A 21,451-nucleotide genomic window follows, 5' to 3' on the forward strand; every position below is an offset into this window, starting at 1 on the left:
TAATATAATGTTGCATTACTTTTATTCTTTGCACTTTTTATTTATTTAATTGAAGTATAGTGATTTACAATGTCATGTTAGTTTCAGGTATACAGCACAGTGATTCAGTTATATATATATATATATATATATATATATATATATAGTTTTTTTTCAGGTTCTTTTCCTTTTTTCTCTTATAGGTTATTACAAAATATTGAGTACAGTTCCTTGTGCTATATTTATTTTATTTTTAAAAAACACTTCGCTGAGATACGATTGACAAAAAAAAAGCTATACATATTTAACATGCACAAATTAATGAGTTTGGCCATAAGAATATACTGTGAAACCATCACTATTATCAAAGTATACACTTATAACAAAAAGTTTCCTCCCTCCCCCTTTATTTACTTATTCATACTACTTTTGCATTTGTTTTGTGGTAAGAGCACAATATAAGATATATCTTCTTAGCAAATTTTTAAGAATACAATAGTGCTGTTAACTGTATTCTCTTTGTTATACAGTAGATCTCTGGGACTTTTTCATCTTGCATAACTGAAACATTGTATCCTTTGACTAATAACTCTCAATCTCCCCGTCACAACCCTCTGGTAACTAAAATTCTACTCTCTGGTTATATCAGTTTGACTGTTTTAGAGTATTCATAAAAGTGAGATCATGCAGTGTTTGTCTTTCTGAGACTAGCTTATCCCACTAAGCACAATGCTCTTCAGATACAACCATGCTGTTGAAAATGTCAGGATTTACTTCTTTTTTCTTTTCTGAATTATATTTTATTTTTTTATACAGCAGGTTCTTATTAGTTACCTATTTTATACATATTAGCATATTTATGTCAATCCCAATCTCCCAATCCATCTCACCCTCCAGCCCCCTGCACCGCTTTCCCCCCTTGGTGTGCATACTTTTGTTCTCTATATCTGTGTCTCTATTTCTACCTTGCAAACCGGTTCCTCTGTACCATTTTCTAGATTCCACATGTATGCATTAATATATGATATTTGTTTTTCTCTTTCTGACTTACTTAACTCTGTATTACAGTCTCTAGGTCCATCAACATCTCTACAAATGACCCAATTTCGAAACTTTTTATGGCTGACTAATATTCCATTATATATATGTACCACAACTTCTTTATCCATTCTTCTGTTGATGGGTATTTAGGTTGCTTCCATGACCTGGCTATTGTAAATAGTGCTTCAATGAACATTGGGGTGCATGTGTCTTTTTGAATTATGGTTTTCTCTGGGTATATGCCCGGTAGTGGGATTGCTGGGTCATATGGTAATTCTATTTTTAGTTTCTTAAGGAACCTCCATATTGTTCTTCATAGTTGCTGTATCAATTTACATTCCCACCAACAGTGCAAGAGGGTCCCCTTTTCTCCACACCCTCTCCAGTATTTGTTGTTTGTAGATTTTCTGATGATGCTCATTCTAACTGGTGTGAGGTGATACCTCATTGTAGTTTTGATTTGCTTTTCTCTAATTAGTGATGTTGAGCAGCTTGTCATGTGCCTCTTGGCCATCTATATGTCTTCTTTGGAGAAATGTCTATATAGGTTTTCTGCCCATTTTTCGATTGGGTTGCTTGGTATTTTTTATTATTTAGCTGCATGAGCTGTTCATATATTTTGGAGATTAATCCTTTGTCCATTGATTCATTTTCAAATATTTTCTCCCATTCTGAGGGTTGTCTTTTCATCTTGTTTATGGTTTCCTTTGCTGTGCAAAAGCTTTTAATTTTCATTAGGTCCCATTTGTTTTTGTTTTTATTTCCATTACTATAGGAGGTGAGTCAGAAAAGGTCTTGCTGTGATTTATGTCAAAGAGTGTCCTTCCTATGTTTTCCTCTAAGAGTTTTATAGTGTCTGGTCTTACATTTAGGTCTTTAATCCATTTTGAGTTTACTTTTGTGTGTGGTGTTAGGCAGTGTTCTAATTTCATTCTTCTACATGTAGCTGTCCAGTTTTCCCAGCACCACTTATTGAAGAGACTGTCTTTTCTCCATTGTATATCCTTGCTTCCTTTTTCATAGATTAGCTGACCGTAGGTGCGGGCGTTTATCTCTGGGCTTTCTATCCTGTTCCATTGATCTATATTTCTGTTTTCATGCCAGTACCATATTGTCTTGATTACTGTAGCATTGTAGTATAGTCTGAAGTCAGGGAGTCTGATTCCTCCAGCTCAGTTTTTTCCCCTCAAGATTGTTTTGGCTATTCGGCATCTTTTGTGTCTCCATAAAAATTTTAAGATTTTTTGTTCCAGTTCTGTAAAAAATGCCATTGGTATTTGGATAGGGATTGCACTGAATCTGTAGATTGCTTTGGGTAGTATAGTCATTTTCACAATATTGATTCTTCCAGTCCAAGAACACGGTGTATCTCTCCATCCATTTGTGTCATCTTTGATTTCTTTCTTCAGTGTCTTGTAGTATTCTGAGTACAGGTCTTTTACCTCCTTAGATAGGTTTATACCTACGTATTTTATTCATTTTGTTGCAGTGGTGAATGGGATTGTTTCCTTATTTTCTCTTTCTGGTCTTTTGCTGTTAGTGTATAGGAATGCAAGAGATTTCTGTGCATTAATTTTGTATCCTGCTACTTTACCAAATTCATTGACTAGCTCTAGTAGTTTTCTGGTGGCATCTTTAGGATTATCTATGTATAGTATCATGTCATCTGCAAAGAGTGACAGTTTTACTTCTTCTTTTCCAATTTGTATTCCATTTATTTCTTTTCCTTCTCTGATTGCCACGGCTAGGACTTCCAAAACTTTGTTGAATAATAGTGGCGAGAGTGGCATCCTTGTCTTGTTCCTGATCCTAGAGGAAATGCTTTCAGTTTTTCACCATTGAGAATGATGTTTGTTGTCGGTTTGTCATATATGGCCTTCATTATGTTGAGGTAGGTCCCCTCTTTGCCCACTTTCTGGAGGATTTTTATCATAAATGGGTGTTGAATTTTGTCAAAAGGTTTTTCTGCATCTATTGAGATGATCTTATGGTTTATATTCTTCACTTTGTTACTATGGTGTATCACTTAATTGTGCTCATGTAAAACGTGTGGCATATCACCTACTCATTGCATTCTATCTAGTGTTTTAGGCTATGGTTGCCTTTACTGTTGCCTTTAAATGTAAATTAATACTGACTTGGAAAACTACAGCCAGAAAAAGAAATATCACCAATATTTATCAAATGCCTCTCATGAGAAACCTATGCAGAGTACCTAAAACACTGACTGTTCTAAAAATTATAAATGCAATCAAAACTTTGTGAAAAATAACTAAACAGATAAAAGTTTAAGGAGCATTACAACTTGAACGAGAACTAGAACTTGAAAATTAAGAGGAACAACTCATAGGAAAGGGGGACAGTACCCCGCTATGGGGATAAATATAACCAAAATCTGGGAAACAAAATGGCATGAGACAAGAGAGAAGGTCAGTTTAATTGGGGTGATGGATACATGAGAAGACAGGAGACTGAGTTCATAAAGTGGGGTCAGGTAAGGGTAGAGAGTGCCAAATAATAGGGGGAGGAGTTTGATCTTGCCAATAGCACATTTTCCAAGGCTAGAAAATAGTAGATGGAAAATATTATTCTTAATATTATACATTCAATTTTACTTGGTATTATTTCTGGAGTTTTCTTAATAAAAAAGAAAAAACATGGTATGCTTAAGCAGCAGAGGAAAAAGACAGATGGTATACTTAATGTGAGCTTAATTACTATGATAATAATGGAGAGAATGATCACAATGAAATACGAAGGGGAAGGTCTTTTGCACAGCGTAACTTCTTGCATTTACTGCTTTTAGGAGAATATTTCCACTGTGGTGTAGTCAGATACTTTTAAAAGCCATTTTATGCAGCACACATTGAAGGTGATGTGAAAGGGACATCTATTTTGTGTACTGGATTGTACAAGTTCACCTTTTGTGAATTCCTTTATTCAGCCAACCATTGATTATTTAATCAATATGAATTGAGCATCTATTCAATATAACATACAGGCATTATTCTAGGCACAGGGCAAAGCAGATGATGAGTTTATTCCTCCACGGAGCCTATGTCCTAAGACTTTCTCCTTACTCTGCTCTCTCTGCCACCCTGAGGCCACAGGCTTGCTGTCCATTTTTGTGTCTTCAGATTGATACACAACCCAGCCTGTTTCAATTTGAAACCTCAGCTTCTCTGTCTTCTCTCCTCTTGTCTTTCTTTCTTAGTTTTGTATAATATTAGAGAACTTCCAGAGTAAGACCTAGGCTCTCAGAGGTACTCCTTTTACATCTTTAGCCTTCCTGAAGAATAGTTCCAAGTTGGTCTCAAGCCCAAGACCTTGTTAAGGGTTGGGAAAAGTCACTGGAAATTAACCTATTTTATTTTGAACAAACCAGTGATGATGTTGATGAACAGATTCTATTTTAAGACATAGTAAAGATTTTCTATGACATATGTAGCATAATGTTCCACAAAGTTTTCCCTCAGCCCATTAACTTAGTGCCCATATTATCTCCTTTGTTGAAATAAAGCAACAACCAGAGAGCCATCATGCAATTTTACTGTTTTATTTCTCTTTCATAGTAGGAACAAATAATGATAAAATGAATCCTAATGTTCTCTGAATTAAATTATTTCTTGAAGCTGAAATTTTTAATATAATACTGCTCAACTCCAATTCAAGATAGATCCCAAAGTGATAGAACGTATCATTGCACTTTGATCTTCTTGTATTCTGGTATACCAGTGACCTACATGTACATTTCAAGAGAAGCTCTGAGCCAGTAGAGCCCAGTGCTGAAAGCAGAGCAGGTGACTCATGGCTTATAAACCTATTCTTTGCTGGCTTGATTTTTAGAAATCAGTTTTATCTTGGGCTGACTGTACTGATATCCACAATGTCAAACACTTCAGTACCTTGCCTGTAGACTTCCAGGCATAGTGAGAAAATGAATTCACATAGTGTTCATTGACAGGACATAACATTTAGCCCATTCAGTGGATTTTCTATTGATAGTGGCAAAGAAGTTTTCATGGCAAAAAGAAACCTGCATGTGGAACTTCCCTGATGGTGCAGTTGTTAAATATCTGCCTGCCAATGCACGGGACAAGGGTTCGAGCCCTGGTCCGCGAAGATCCCACATGCTGCGGAGCAACTAAGCCCGTGTGCCACAACTACTGAGCCTGCACTCTAGAGCCCGCGAGCCACACTACTGAGCCCATGTGCCACAACTACTGAAGCCCGTGCACCCTTGAGCCCGTGCTCTGCAACAAGAGAAGCCACTGCAATGAGAAGCGTGCGCACTGCAACGAAGAGTAGCCGCCACTCACTGCAACTAGAGAAAGCCCGTGTGCAGCAACGAAGATCCAACACAGCCAAAAATAAATTAAAAAAAAAAAACACCTGCATGTAACTATGTTAATTTAGTTGAAATTCTTAAGTTTCATGAAAATAAGTAATAGTGGACATGCCAAGAAAAATATTCATGAAAATGGCAAATTATATTTCACTTTCATTTTTTAAAAAAGGATAGTTTCTGCTATAAATCAAGAACACATTCCAGAGTAAAACGTCTGAGTGGAACATTTAACATCTTCTGAATCTTAGCTAACATAACAACTTTTAAATTTGTTTTTCATGGTGGTCCTTATTTTCCGCTTTATATCCAGGATCTATAAAAGCATTCAGCTGTATAGTTAACAGTAAGATTTTGTGTACTTTATTTTTTAGTGAAATATAGTTGATGTACAATATTATGTTAGCTTCAGGCGTACTACATAATGATTTGACATTTACATAAATTATGAAATGATCACCACAATTAGTCTAGTAACCATTGTCTGCATACAAAGTATTTACAATATTATTGTCCATATTCATTATGCTCTATATTACAACCCCGTGACTTATCTATTATATAACTGGAGGTCTGTACTTCTTAATTCCCTTTCCCTATTTCCCCACCCTTAACCTCCTTCCTTCTGGCAACTACTCATTTGTTTTCTGTATCTATGAGTCTGTTTTCGTTTTGTTCTCTTTGTTTATTTTGTTTTTTAGACTCCACAAGTGAGAGCATGTGGTATTTGTCTTTCTCTGACTTATTTCACTTAGCGTGATACATACTAGATCCACCCATGTTATCACAAATGGCAAGAATTCATTTTCTTTTATGGCTGAGTAATACTCCATTGTATATATATAACACATCTTTAACCATTTGTCTGTTTTTCAACACTTAGTTTACTTCCATATCTTGGCTACTGTAAATAATGCTGCAGTGAACACTGGAGTGCATATATATTTTCAAATTAGTATTTTTGTTTTCTTTGGGTAAATACTCAGAAGAGAAATTGCTGGATCATATGGAAGTTCTATTTTTAAATTGTTGAGGAACCTCAATACTGTTTTCCATAGAGGCTGCACCAAGTTATAATTGCACAAATAGTGCGTGAGGGTTTCCTTTTTTCCATAGTTGACAATACTTGTTATTTGCTGTCTTTTTTACAATAGCCATTCTGACAGGTGTGAGGTGACATCTCATTGTGGTTTTGATTTGCATTTCCCTGATGATTAGTGATGTTGAGCATCTTTTCATGTGCCTGTTGGCCATCTGTACGTCTTCTTTGGAAAAATGTCTATTCGGTTCCCTCCGTCTATTTTGTAAGCAGGTTGTCTGTTTGTTTGATGTTGCGTTGTATGAGTTCATTGTATATTTTGGATGTTAATCCCTTAGCAGATACATTGCTTGCAAATATCTTCTCCAATTCAGTAGGCTGCCTTTTCATTTTCTTAATAGTTTCCTTCACTGTGCAAAAACATTTTAGTTTGATGTAGTCCTATTTCTTTATTTTTGCTTTTGTTTCCCGTACCTGAAGAGACATATCAAAAAAAAAAAAAAGTGCTAGACTGATGTCAAAGAGCTTACCGCCTACGCTTTCTTCTAGGAGTTTTATAGTTTCAGGTCTTACAGTTAAGTCTTTAATTCATTTTGAGTTTTTGTTTATATATGGTGTGAGAAAGTAGTCCAATTTGATTATTTGGCATGTATATGCCTAGTTTTTCCAACACCATTTATTGAAGAGACTGTCTTTTCCCCATTGTATATTCTTGTCTTCTTTGTCAATGATTAATTGACCACGTAAGTATGGGTTCATTTCTGGGCTCTTTATTCTGTCCCATTAATCTATGTAAATATAGTACTGTGCCAATACTACACTATTTAGATTACTATAATTTGATAGTATAGTTTAAAATCAGAGAGCATGATACCTCCTGCTTTGCTCTTCTTTCTCAAGATTGCTTTGCTTATTCAGGGTTTTTTTGTGTTTCCAAACAAATTTTATTATTTATTCTAGTTCTGTGAAAAACACCATTAGTATTTTGATAAGGATTGCAATGAATCTGTAGATTGCCTTGGGTAGTACAGTCTTTTTTAACAATATTAATTCTTCCAATCCACATTTTGTGTATCTTTCCATTTGCTTCTATAGTCTTCATTTTATTTCATCACTGTCTTTTCTAAGTACAGGTCTTTTACCTCCTGTGTTAGATTTATTCCTAGACATTTTATTCTTTTTGATGCAATTGTAAATGGGATTGTTTTATTAATTTCTCTTTCTGATAGTTCACTGTCAAGCTATAGAAACTTAACAGATTTCTGTACATTAATTTTGTATCCTGAAATTTTACTGAATTCATTTATTAGTTCTAATGGCTTTTTTGATGATGTCTTTAGGATTTTCTGTATATAGTATCATGTCATCTGAAAATAGTGATATTTTTAATTTTTCCTTTCCAATTTGGATTCCACCACTTGGTCTTCCAGTTCACTGGTCTGTTTTTCTGTATCATCTGATTTACTGTTGATTCATCCTAGCGTATTTTTTATTTCATTTTTGTATTCTTTAGTCCTGTTTAGTTCTTCTTTATATTTTCTAACTGTTTGTTAAACTTCTCATTGTGTTCATCCATTCTTTTTCTGAGTTCATTGAGCATTTTTATAATCATTACCTTGAACTCCTTTTTTTATATAAATTTATTTATTTGTTTGTTTATTTATTTATTTATTTATTTATGTCTGCTTTGGGTCTTCATTACTGTGTGTGGGCTTTCTCTAGTTGCGGTGAGCAGGGGCTACTCTTCGTTGCTGTGTGCGGGCTTCTCATTGCTATGACTTCTCTTGTTGCAGAGCACAGGCTCTAGGCACATGGGCTTCAATAGTTGTGGCACACAGGCTCTGTAGTTGTGGCACACGGGCTTAGTTGCTCTGCGGCATGTGGGATCTTCCCGAACCAGGGCTCGAACCCGTGTCCCCTGCATTGGCAGGCAGATTCTTAACCACTGTGCCACCAGGGAAGTCCACCTTGAACTCTTTATCAAGTAGATTGCCTATCTCCATTTCACTTAGTTCTTCTGCATTTTTAAGTGTTCCTTTGTTTGGAACATATTCCTCTGTCTCCGCATTTTCCCTAATTCTCTCTGTTTATTTCTATGTATTAAGTAGGTCAGTTATGTTTCCCAATCTTGGAGAAGTGGCCTTATGTAAGAGACATCTTATAGGGCTGAGCAGCATACTGCACTCTAGTCACCAGAGCTATATGCTCTAGGGGTGCCTCCTATGTGGGCTGCATTGGCCTTTCTGTTATGGTAGGGCTGATTACTGTGGATACCCTGGTAGGCAGGGCTGGCCCCTGGGCCAGTTGGCTTCCAGCCCCTGCCTTGTGATGAGGCTGCTAGCCCACCAGTGGGTGGAGCCATGTCCCAAGATGTATGGCCGTGAGGCCCAGCAGGGATCTGGGGCTGGTCTTGGCCTGCTGTTAGGTGGGGCTGGGTCAGGGTGGCCAGCTATAGAGGCTGTGGGGGGCCTGGGGTTGGTGCTGGCCTACTGGTGGGTGGGTAAATCCCTGGTGCTAATTGGCTAGAAGGAGGACTCCAAAATGGCACTTGTTAGTGTCCTTGTGGCAGAATGAACTCCTCAAAATGGCTGCTGCCAGGAGCTCCATCTTCAGGTAGAGTCCCAGTTGCCCATGGCCTCTCTGGGAGGCTCTCCAAGATCAGAAAGTGGGTCTGATCCAGGGTCCTTTCAAATTACTGCCTCTGCACTGGTACTAGGAGTGTGTGAGTATTTGCATGCACCCTTTAAGAGTGGAGTCTCTGTTTCCTACAGCCCCCTGCCTCTCCCACATGCAAGCCTCAGTAGGCTTCAAAGGCAAATGTCTAGACCTCGTCGTCCCAGTGCAGGACCCCTGAGCTAAGGACCCCAATGTGGAGCTCAAAGCACTCGTTCCTTGCAGAGGAGTTTTGTAATTGTGATTAGCCTCCCATTTGGGGGTCTCCTACTCAGGGTTGTGGGTCTTGACTAATGTGTCAACTCTGCTCCACCTACGTGTCTTGTTGTGGTTCCTTCTTTACATCTTTAGTTGTGGAAAAATCTTTTCTGCTAGACTTCAGGTAGTTCTCATATAGTTGCTCCATAAATAGTTGTAATTAGTGTGTCTATGGGAGGAGGTGGGTTCAGGGTCTTCTTACTCCGCCATCTTGGCCACCCCTCCTCATGCACTTAAAAATACATTAAGATGAGAGATCTCATGTTAAGTGTTCTTAACAAAACAAAGCAAAACAAAAAACCCAACAACAATAACAACACAAAAGACACAAAGAAATTTTGTGATGAGGTGATGAATATGTTCAGGACCTAGGTTGTGGTGATGGTATCACAGATGTATACACATGTCCAAATTCATTAAGATATATACATTAAATATGTGCAATTCTTTGTATGTCAATTCTATCTCAATAAAGCTAAAAAAATGCAACTGCATTTAAGTCTACCTGACTTGATCAAATGGTAAATTTGTTATTCAGTAAAGACAGTAGAGATGACTGAGGATTCCTCATATGGAAAGCTCTTAGAACCCACAAACCCTTATTATCCAAATTCAGATCTCAAGCTACCTCAATTCTGTCTTGCTGGCATGAGTGGGACACAGGAAGCCTGAAAATATAGTCTGCATTTGCAGGATGGCATGTCTTCCATTAGTGCAGCCTAACTCATAAAATATTTCATAAGTATGAATCCAGTGGAATTAAGAAGGGGAAGTTAGATATATAAATATGGTGGACCCATATTGTGTTATCTGACCTCCCTTCTCTGGGATTCATCCTTTAGTTTTATCCATTCAATCACAGGAGAAGCAGGTTTCTGACAGCTATTATGAAATGTCCAACAGACTTTAGTTTTACTGGTCCAGGGGTTGGCACCTGAAATCAGCAGAGCCTATCAAACTCTTTTACTTGGCAATTTTGAATGGAGTCCAAGAGAATCCTACCTCAATCTAGGCTGCTGAAAGAAGATGTAAACACTGGGTAATGTTTTCTGCCACATAGATCAGGGAGCAAAAACATAGTTTGGAAAGACAGAGCGAGAGAAAGAGAAGCAGAAAGATAGTAAGAAAACTTCGGCAGGGAGTTGAGCGCTTTATGACTATCCCCTTTCTGACATACTGTGAATGCCCATAATATTTTTTCCCCAGTAACCATATAAATCCCTTTTTAAACTTAGCTATGTCAAGTTGATTTATATGATTTGAACCTAAAAGTCCTGACTAATACAAGGAGAAAAGTTAATCCTAAAACAAAATTTCAAATACATTTAAAGAGTTCATTAGTTATGTCCATTTTTCCTATTCATGTCCTAGACTTGCTAAAGTCCTTCTTGCCTTAATATGCCCTTCCTTCTGCTTGTAATGCCTCCCCTTTTCTACCTAACCATTAAAATCTGGGTCAAACTTGAGGTATTCCAGGAAGTCATCATGACTTAACCCAATTGATCTGGTTTCTTTTTAATTCTGTTTCTAACATCTCTCCACAGTCTGGAGACCACAATATATTATTTTGTATGTGTTTAAGTACTGCCTTAAAATTATTCTCAAGTTGTTTTTTGTGCTAATATATTTTCTCCAAAGTGGTAAATTATTTGACCAAAGAGATAAAATATTTTACTCCATATTTTACTGTTTAACTTAAAATAACTCCAGTACTGTGAATTGTATACCACAGGTTCCCCTAAGGATATGTGAACTGTCTCTAGCACACCCTAAATGAGTCATCAAAATCTTAATTTTATAATACTAGAAGCAAATATTTGAAAACTATTGACTTAAAGAAAATAAGACAGTGATGACATCTGGAAAGGCCAAAATATTAACTTTCTAAAGTTTACCTGTGATGCATTACTTCACTCATAGATTTCCATTTCTAAATGAGAAGCAATGCAGAGTTCTAATGCAAATTCTTTTATGCATAATATATTTGAATGACTAACCACAGAGGTCCCTCCTTCTAAATGAAACAAACCAAAGTGCAGCTCTCCTAAAAGTCTAGTGTATTGGATTCGTTTTTCCATGCCTAACTCATCAACAGATGCAATCAATGAAAAACTCTAGAATGAGCACACATCAAAACTATGAAGATGATGGATGAGACATCACAACCTCTGTAAAAGCGTTTGAGAAAAAGTATAGGAGAAAAATTTTTAGATTCTACTTTATCATCTACTGTGGGTCATTAAAAAAGATATCAGTCCCTACTGATGAGACTATTCTTTAATTTTTGTCCTAAGACATTAAAAAATGTATCAGTAATTGGGGAATAATGTAAACTCTCTATCAGGATATTTAATCTTTTCAGAGGGTCAGGAAGAAGCTATCATTTAAGGCTGAAATACAGAAATTTTCTCTGAGTCTCAATTTTTATATTGTTCCGTGCCCTGAAGCTACTGGGATGAGAACATTTTTTCAAATCTAAAATAAATAACTGGAGTAGGTCTGTTACTCACAGAAAAACACAGCGTGTTTACATGAATACCTCTTCTACTTGATTCCTTTGACCTGAGAACTTGAGTGAAACTCAGAAAAAGCTGCCAAGTTCCAAAGCTGGGAACAGACCCAGCCCAGCATGATTTTTATTCTCTTCCTCTAACTACCTAGAAACATTATCTCAAGTAGATAGGTGTTAAAAATTTACAATTCCATTTCTACGCATCAATATTTGTGATACTTTGGAGGCTGCATACACACTAAGAATGACAAGTTACTCTGTTTTAATCATCTGTTAGGTGTGAACAGATTAAATATAACTGATCTTCTTGCTTTTTCGGCCTAGTTCTCCATCTCCACCTTCTCAAATCTAATTCTTGGATTTTTATCCCATGTTTGCCTTTGCCCCAACATATTTTGCCTTGTCAAATCTGCTTCTGCTTAAACTTGCAGTCCACTAGGTTTCCCCCAGCTGTGGCCCTGACTGGATGACATCTCTTGTCCTCTCTCAGGTCAAAGGGCCTTTGGAAGACTTGTCTGGTTAGGAAATGCCAGTAGGGATCAGGTAAAGGTATCACCTGAGGAAGAGCTATGGAAGATCAGTGGAGGAGCCATGCTGGCACTGGGTTCTTCTCTGGCAGGGTAGTGACCACACCTCCTCTTTTATTGCAGCTACCCTGAGACCTCCAAGGCCTCTCTTCTTTCATGGAGTCTGCTCAATGGCCACCGTACCCACTGGTGTGTCAACTGTTCCTTCTTCTAGTCTTACCTCAATACACTTGATTTCACAATCAGCAAAGTAGACACCCTTGCTGTCTGACTCAGAGGGTACTTGACTATTTTTTACAACAGCAATTCATTACTCTCCCCAAATTACAGAACTATTCACTAACTGGGCATCCACAAACAGGCTCACCTGGGTCTTACTTGACCAACCATAAATTAAGATGTCTCCAGGCAAGGTTTCATATGAGGAGCCATGGAGTTTTTAAGCAAAGCCAATCCACTGCAGTCTAGCAACTCTTAGTCAATGTTTGGAAAAATCTCTCAAAGATATTTGCCCTCCTTTCAAGAATAAAGCCCCCAGACACTCAATATTCAATTCCCTTCTTCCTTCCTCTCTGACTCTCCTTATCTTAACCTATGTCACGAATTAAAATAATCCAAATAAGCAAAATGTAACTTTGGCTCCATAAACAACATCTCTTTTCTTTTTTCTTCTTTGATATCTTGTTAGCTTGACACATACTGCAGCCTCATTTCAGTTGAATTTTTTTCCTCATTGGTTTTATTGTTCCCATATTTTTTGAAAGATCTGCCATATTTTAGTATATGTTGGATTTCAAATTTTTAAAAAACAAAATTATCTAATTTGCTCTTTTGATAAAGTTTTGAGCTATCATGCCTGTAATAAATTTTTTCCCATGTGGGTCATTACACTCTTTGTAATAGGAAGAAATAACTTTCAGATGTAGGGAGCCTTTGGAATGAAAGTTTGAGTCTTTTAGAGATTCAGATAGCCCCAACTTTTGGATGCAAACAAAATACAGAGACTTGAAAATGTCTGTGACTCGTAATAGGAATGTGCCCTTTCATCCAAAGAATTGTTCGGCATTTAAAAAATGCTGGTGAGAATGCAAAATGGTACAGCCACTTTGGAAGACAGTTTGGTGGTTTCTTACAAAACTAAACATACTCTTATCATACCATCTAGCAACTGTCCTCCTTCGTATTTACCCAAATGAATTGAAACCTTATGTCCTTACAAAAACCCACACACAAATGTTGATAGCCGGTCAGTTCATTTGGAACTGAACTGCCAAAATTTGGAAGCAACTAAGATGTCCTTCAATAGGGGACTCTATAAACAGTCTGTGGTATCGCCACGCAATGGAAAATTATTCAGCAATAAAAAGAAATGAGCTATCAAGCCACGAAAAGATGTGGAGGAAACTTAAATGCATATTACTTAGTGTAAGAAGTCAATCTGAAAAGGCTACATACTGTATGATTCCTACTATATGAAATTCTGGAAAAGAATATAAGACAGTAAAAGTTTGCTAGGAATTCAGAGGAAGGGAAGGAGGAATGAAAAGATAGAGCACAGAGGAGTTTTAGGAAAGTGGAATTATTGCTATATATCCTGCAATGGTGAATACATGTCATATACATTTGTCCCAACCCATAGAATGTACAAAAAGAATGAACCCTAATGTAAACCATGCAATTTAGTGAAGAATAATATATCAATATTGGCTCATTAATTGCAACACATATACCAGAGTAATGCAAGTTGTTAATGGCAGGAGAAACTTTGGGGAGTGTGGGTGGAGTGGAGAATAAATGAGATCTCTCTGTACTTTCTGCTCAGCTTTTCTGTATGCCTAAAACTGCTTTAAAAAAATAAATTCTATTAATTTATATTTTTAAAAAATTTATTAAGTTAAAACAAAACAGAACAAAAATGAGCTCGCTTCTTCTGGACTATGACAGGGTAAGAAATTCTGAAGGGCTTTCAATGGCAGTTTTGGTAACTTCGTGGCCCTCTGATAGAATGGTGGACAAAACAAACATGAATCAGTAAGTGAGCTCAGGTGCTCAGTGCTTTCCACGCGTCACCTCGTGGAGCCCTGTAAAGTGGGTGTTATATGAGGCCTTGAGGCTTCCAGAGAGTAAATAGTTTGCTCAAGGCCACCATGACAGGAAATGACAAAGACAAATGTCAAATCCAGGTCTTACTGGTTGAAGGAAAAAAGGAGGCAGGTCCCCTTTCCACTCCTGAGTGTTGGGACAGGTATGCCATGAAGGGTCAAGGAAGAGTTTTTCGCTATCCTGCAAAAAGCCAACCCTAGTTGTAACTTCATGGGCCACAGAAACCAGCACCACAGCAAGGCCTATGACTGCCCTGTCCCCACCCCAATGGTCCCCTGCTGGGCGGGGTGCCACTGGGATTTGAGGTGCCTCCTTAAGAAAGCTGTGAGCTCCTGAGTCAGAAGGAAAACGCAGTAGGGAGAGAACACTCATGCAGAAGGCCTGTGTAGATGACCCGACATTAATATTATATAATACAGAAAATACTTGCAATATCTTTTACGATCCTCTGAGGATATTTTTATTACAATTACAGGGAACAGCCCTTGAAAAGTAACGCCTGCACTTCCCAATTTACCCAAAGAGCTACCGTACTCTTTTCTTTACTTCTGCTCTTGCGTGGAAAAAAAAAAAAAAAGTTCCAGGGCTTACATATTACCTTTGCTAATTTTGAAAGAGGAGGAAAACCTTGCAGAATCAAAAGCTCAAATAGCTCACTTTAAAAGCACTTGAGAACAAGAGAAAGTTTTATGTGATTACATTAATAGCAGTGACAAATGCATGTAAAACACTTAACCATGGTCTGTGATGCAAAGAAAACCCATTTAGGTGTCATTCATCTTTTTCCCATTAGTACAATGAGTACTCCCTGCTTTATCTTTTTCTCAGACAACACTCGAATTAGAATGCTGCATTTTTCCAGAAGCTGGCATCGCAACTTCTCTCTCTGGTGCCCTTTTATAAAAACGGTTAAGACTCTGAAACCCAAAATATAAAACAAAATCTTTTTTTCCCTCCAATTCCATCTCTCTAAAAACATTGTTGGAAATACTTTCTCTTTGAAGAGGCATAATTTTTATTTACCAGTTTGTTATTTCTGGTACTTTTCCTCCAAAAGAAATAAAACTGTGCAAAATACACTCTAACTCCTGATTCCAAATTCTGAATCCAGAACAGAAGGGACATAGGGAGAGAAAAGAAATTAGTGATGTGGTGTGGAGAGATGAGGTTGGGGGAAGGCAGAGACAAAGGAAGAAAAGACAGAGGAATGAGAAATCATTGCTCTGAACCTGTTTCCTACATGCCCTGAACCCAGCTTCCTGCAGTCATGGACTTTTGGAGCATGAAAACTTCCAGAAACATTAGCAATTGTCACCCACCCCCTACCCCCCACACACTCAAGTTGTACAGGTGAGAGAACCTGTATGATGCAATGAAAATAAAATTTTTTTTATCGATAGTCAGGAGACCTGTGTCTGACTAACCATGAACTTGGCAGGTCACTTGACTACTCCAACCTTCCTTTTACACACTAGAGAGAGTAAAAGTTGGGCTTGAAGATTCCTTGTTCCTTTCATCTCTGGCTTATCTGAAAACCAGTCCTGGAGAAGCCACCTGTGCAGAGTCGTACAGCTAGTTAGAGGCAGAGCCAGGCTAGATCTAAGGTCTCCTGAGGAACCATTAAGATTTTTATAGCTTCCTTTGGGTGGAGTGGTTTGTCAGGATGTTTATTCCGTGGGCTGATGCAGGCACCCATCATTCTGAGCTGTCCTGTGTTTCTCCAAACCTCTTGAAGGTTTTGTCCTGTTTTCAAATTTTCTTTGGCGCATCAAGTCAGCCTGTACAAGATATCCCAGTACGAGCAGCCTGGCTCAGTTTTTACTGTGAAAGTGAGAAGCATAGAAAGAACTGTCTGTTTACTAATGGGAGCAATGAGGCAGCACCTCACTTGAGCAAAACGAGGAAATCAGGCAGGTAAGTGCAGCAGAGGGAGAGAACCAGACCCTCTGTCTCCCCAGGCCAACCTCATCCTGTCCCCTACAGCTGTACACAGGGACTCTGGGACTCAGTGGACAGGAGGTCCAATGCTGGCTGTCTCTCCTCTCTGCCCTTGAGACACACATTTAAAGACTCCCAAAGGGATTTCCTGCAAACTTAAGTTTCTGATGTGGAAGGGAATGTTTCCAGATATTAAAAAAAAAAACAAACACAACACAACAAGCTCCAGCATCACACAAAAGAAAAGACTTCAGTTTGAAACTTTGAAGAAATATTAAATAAGAGATAGAATTTTGGTTATGCCAGCTATGAATGCCCGTACTATAGGAGAGAACCTCATAAAACATATCAAGCCCAGGCAAAAATAAAACAAACAAAAATAGAATATCTTTTGAACTATGGCAGGCCCATAAATTCAGCTCCAAAATTACAAGCCAACACACACACCATATTGTACAACTGAGCCTGAAAAAGGGGAAATTAGTAGTAAACCAAAAAGCTTTTAAAAAGAACATAGTGAAGTAGGAAAAAAAAGTCAGAATAAGTACTATCTGGGAAGAAACAGCAACAAAATACGTGATTTTCCTTTTTAAAGATTCTGGACTGCATAGTACATCTGAGACTGTGGATGAGTCAATTTGGGTGGGTAAGTTCAGTGTCTTTGACAAGTAAGTTTTGCTTCTCACCAGGACATTTGGATACTACATAAATAGAAACCTTCTTTTCATCTCGAGAAGCATAAGGAAGTGCTTTCTCAGAGTGAATATTTTCCTCAAATCACTTGGAAAAGAGAAAGAACATTTATTTCCATGTTTCTCATATCTAGCAAACTCTATTGACCTTAGGTTGAACTTGAAAACATTGTTCTAGTGCAGCCGCTCCATAAATTCCAAACTTGCCTTTCTTTACCATCTGTCCCTGGTCTTAGAAACATCATCTCTGGCAATACCTCCCACATTTAAGAATGCTTTTTTTTGTTTTGTGGAAGATGGGGTAGAATCCCCTCTGGTGTAAATGCCAGTGTGTGAAGTTGGGCTTATGCAACAAGCATGTTCGGCCAGCTTCACAACATACCTCTGGTGGAACCAGGGGGGTTCGTGCCGGCTGATCAGGCTGTGGTTCTCAATGTTGAATATGACAGTCTGCCTTAGCAGCTACTTGTTAAATCAAGATGTTCTTTGTACTTGGTCGAGCCTATAGCTCATACTTTCTGGAGAGAACAGAGAACCCTTCTTGACACTTACGTGAGGCCCCAGGGCAGCGCTCACCGTGCCAGGATGCTGGGTTTCAGAAACGCTGAGCTACCCTCACATCCACCTTGTGTAGAAAGCAGTCGCAGACGCAGCTCCCAGGCTGCCATGTCGCTAACCTCCTGTTGCAAAGCCCAAAGTTTGTGTGCAGGAGGTGGGTTATGTTTTCGGAAAATGATACTCTGCTCTCCAGTTGCTACCTGCTTCTTAGCGGCAGCATTCAGAGCCCTTCGAAATTTAAAATTCAAATTTGCCATTGACATCTGGTGTTTTTATTAGACTTGCTAATTTTGAAAGAGATGGGAGGGAAGATGAATATATATATGCCTTAAAGACTGCAAGGAATTGTCCGAAGGAAACAGATCAGGTGCTTGTGTGTTTCAACTATTTGTTCCTCCGCCAGTCTTCTCTTTGAGTTTCTCTTACTTCGTCTCTGATCCACAGTTGGATCTAGAATACAGATCAGTATCCTTAGAAGGAAACTGAATAATTAAAGGTCATTCAATATACCATCAGTCTTTTATATAACCTCCAAAGGAAAGGCACTTAGAGCTAACAATGCCATATGGTTCAATTTTGTAAAAGTAGAATTATCATTGTAATCCTAGAATGTCATGCATTCTACTCACCATAGGCCTTGATGCTTATACTTAAATAGTTGCCTTTATGTTTATTTGCCAGGGTATGTAATAGGGTGAACATTCAAAGGCATTTTATTTCTTCAAATATTTGTACTTATCCTAATTGTCAAATGTATATATATATATATATATATATATATATATATATATATTTATATATATATATATAATTGACTATATATATTTATTGCCAAATATGTGATATATATTTGAGTTTATGTGTATATATATATATATATATATATATATATATATATATATTTCCCCCTACAATGTACTCTGCTTTAAAAAATATTTAGATTTTCTCTGTTTTCTTTCAGATCAAATCTTAAAAATAAGATACAATAGCATTTGTTATTCACCTATTAAATATAGAGACTTCATGAATATTGAATATTCCATGGGCGTGGTGTTGAACATAGAAATTCCATGGATTTTGTATGGCCGCCCTTTCTTGCCTGCCTGTAGAAATACTGGGAAAAGGTTGGGACTTACACATGCATATTTCTCCTCCTGGGGAATGTCTGGTTTAATAGAGCAGCAGGATTTCTTCACTTTGGGGCTGGGAGCAGAAACCAAATGGTGGGGAAACTGGGATCTAAGTTGCCCTAACAAATCTGGATACTTTAACTCTGGGTTGGGCCATGTGCGGTAGAAATCTTCAATTTTACATTAGCTCTTGGTTCCTGTCTAGAGGGCTTCCAAATATTTTTCACATGATGCTACTCCAAGAAAATAAGAATATTTGTATCACAAACTTAAGAGTATTTGAAACATAGTTGAGGATCCTCTATGCTACAAGTGACTTACTCAAGGATTTGGGCCACCTCTGACCTTACCTGACTGCCCAAGGGCTAAGCCTCCTAATTTTGCAGCCCACCAGTTGGAATCCAAGCCCTAACTGAGCAGGCCAGGCAGGTTACAGAGCAGGCTAGATTTGTTTTTTCTCCCATCTTGATCTATTCTATTCTATTATAGTACTATAAGTACTGAATCAATTTTATTCAGTACTATAAATATTGAATGAAATTCTAACAGACATTGTCACTGGACTTTTAAACATCCCCCCATGTAATGATCAAAGCTATTCGAGGTATGAAACACAAATCTGGCAGCTGCATATCTAGAATTGTGCTTATTTGTCTTAAAAATGTATCAAAGAGGAAAATGTATTATTTTTCATCTTTCCCTGCAATTACTTCATGTCCTGGCTGTCCTGCACATCTTACCCAGGCCCGCCACCATTCAGAAATCATTCCTTTATTGGCCCCAGGTAAAACTTCCTTTCTCCGATAATTAAAGTAACTCAGAATAAGATGAGAATAAAGTTTAACTCCATCCGTTTAAGAGTTTGTGACCATAAATCAATCTTTAATTATTGGAACCCCCAGTGAAACAGCAGGTATTCTTAATTTCCTTACAAACTCTTCAGAACTCTCTTTCCTTATTTATTTCATTTTTCAGGGAGTAGAGTATAGGGAAGCAGTTTTTCTGTGCCAGAGAATCTCATGAGCTTCCCTCCCCTCTCTCCCTGGAATCCCTCCCTTTCTTCCCAGGTTCAGGAAGAAAAGAGTCACCAATTTGAGAGCGTATATATTGGCCCAGGGAGCTGAATTTGCAAAACCTAAGTCTGAGTTGGGTGAGAGGTGTCTCTTTTATGCCTTCTCAAATTGTCTTGAGAGGTTTACTTTGGGGCTAAAAACATCAGAGTATCTGAAAGCCCAGCTCTGTGCTCAAAAATGGAGACGGTGGTCATAATGTCATAATGTCAACCTGTCACAAAGCAGGTTGCCTGCTGCTCACAGCTGCTGCTGACTGCTCGCCCACAACGTGGCAGGATGGTGAGGGCCGCCGTGCAGGCTCATAGGAAAAATGGGCCTCAGAATCCGAAAGACTGGAGCTTAAATCTTGATTTGGCCACTTCCTAGAAGGGTGATTTTATATTGATTACTGAAGCGCTCTGAATTGCCTCTGTTTCCTCATCTGTAAAATGGGCTACTAACCCCAGCTCAAAGAGGTTGATGTGCCAATGAAATGAGATGTGAAAGTTGCCAAGCACAGAGAATCCTATCTATAAGAACTAGTCTGAAATTCAATGGCTGACGCTAAACTGTGGTTTCTCTAAGACATTTCTTAGGCCTCCACCCTGCTGCTTGGTTTTGAATTTTGATGTAGGGGAGTCTGGAGGTAACAATTTATTTCCATCCCAGTCTTGGGAAAAGGGAAGAGGTAAAGTAGGACTTGTCTCTACATTCAGTCTGGCCTCAAATTCATAACATCAAGCCAGGCTTCCCCAAGAAGCCAGATATCCCTGCAGGGCTGGTTCCACACGCCTGGACACTTGCTGTCTCAGAAACAAAGCCTGGGGTCGAGAGCTTGGGGATGTCTCTTGATCCCTCTTGGCAGGATCCAATCTCTGTTCCTGCTGCACATTAGAATTCCATATGGAAATTTAAAAAATACTAATAACAAGCCTCTGATCCCAGAGATTCTGATTTAACAGGTCTGGATTAGGATCTGAGCAACAGTAATTTTTTTAACTGCCTCAAGAGATCTTAATATACAGCCAGAGCTGAGGACCACTTCTCTAGTTATTGCAGATCTAAGTGACCTGAAGACATTAGAGGTCAAGGTTGTAGTTGGAGACGTGCGATGATCTGATACTGGAGAACCCTCCCTTTCTCAGGTACTTCAAACATGGTGGCAAGGGCAAGAGAGAAGGAAATGGGGTAAAATGAGCTGCCCCTGGAGCAAGTCTTGGGCAATGATAAGCAGCATTTTCTTATGTGCTGTGGGTCCCAATTTTCCAAGTAGCTGTTGAATAAGAGAACACTGCAGATTTTTTACAACATAACTCCGGAAGCCACATTTAAGCTGATATCATTATGGACTTTTCAATCTCCTGCCCGCATTTAGTTCCTTTATTTCTGAATTGAGAAGTACTTAAAGTGTAATGACTTATTTGAATTGCTTGTTCTCTAATGGTGGTTGCAGAGCTGTGCTCTTAAGCCCCTGCACATGGAGGATATTTTGATCAAGTCAGAAAGAGCAGCATGAAAGCATTCAAATTATGGGAACAGAACCAAGATGTCTTGATTTCCAGTTCTCTCTATCAATTAAACCACATAATAAAACTCAGAGAGGG

Source organism: Delphinus delphis, chromosome 18 (genome assembly GCF_949987515.2).
Source record: "Delphinus delphis chromosome 18, mDelDel1.2, whole genome shotgun sequence".
NCBI lineage: Eukaryota > Metazoa > Chordata > Mammalia > Artiodactyla > Delphinidae > Delphinus > Delphinus delphis.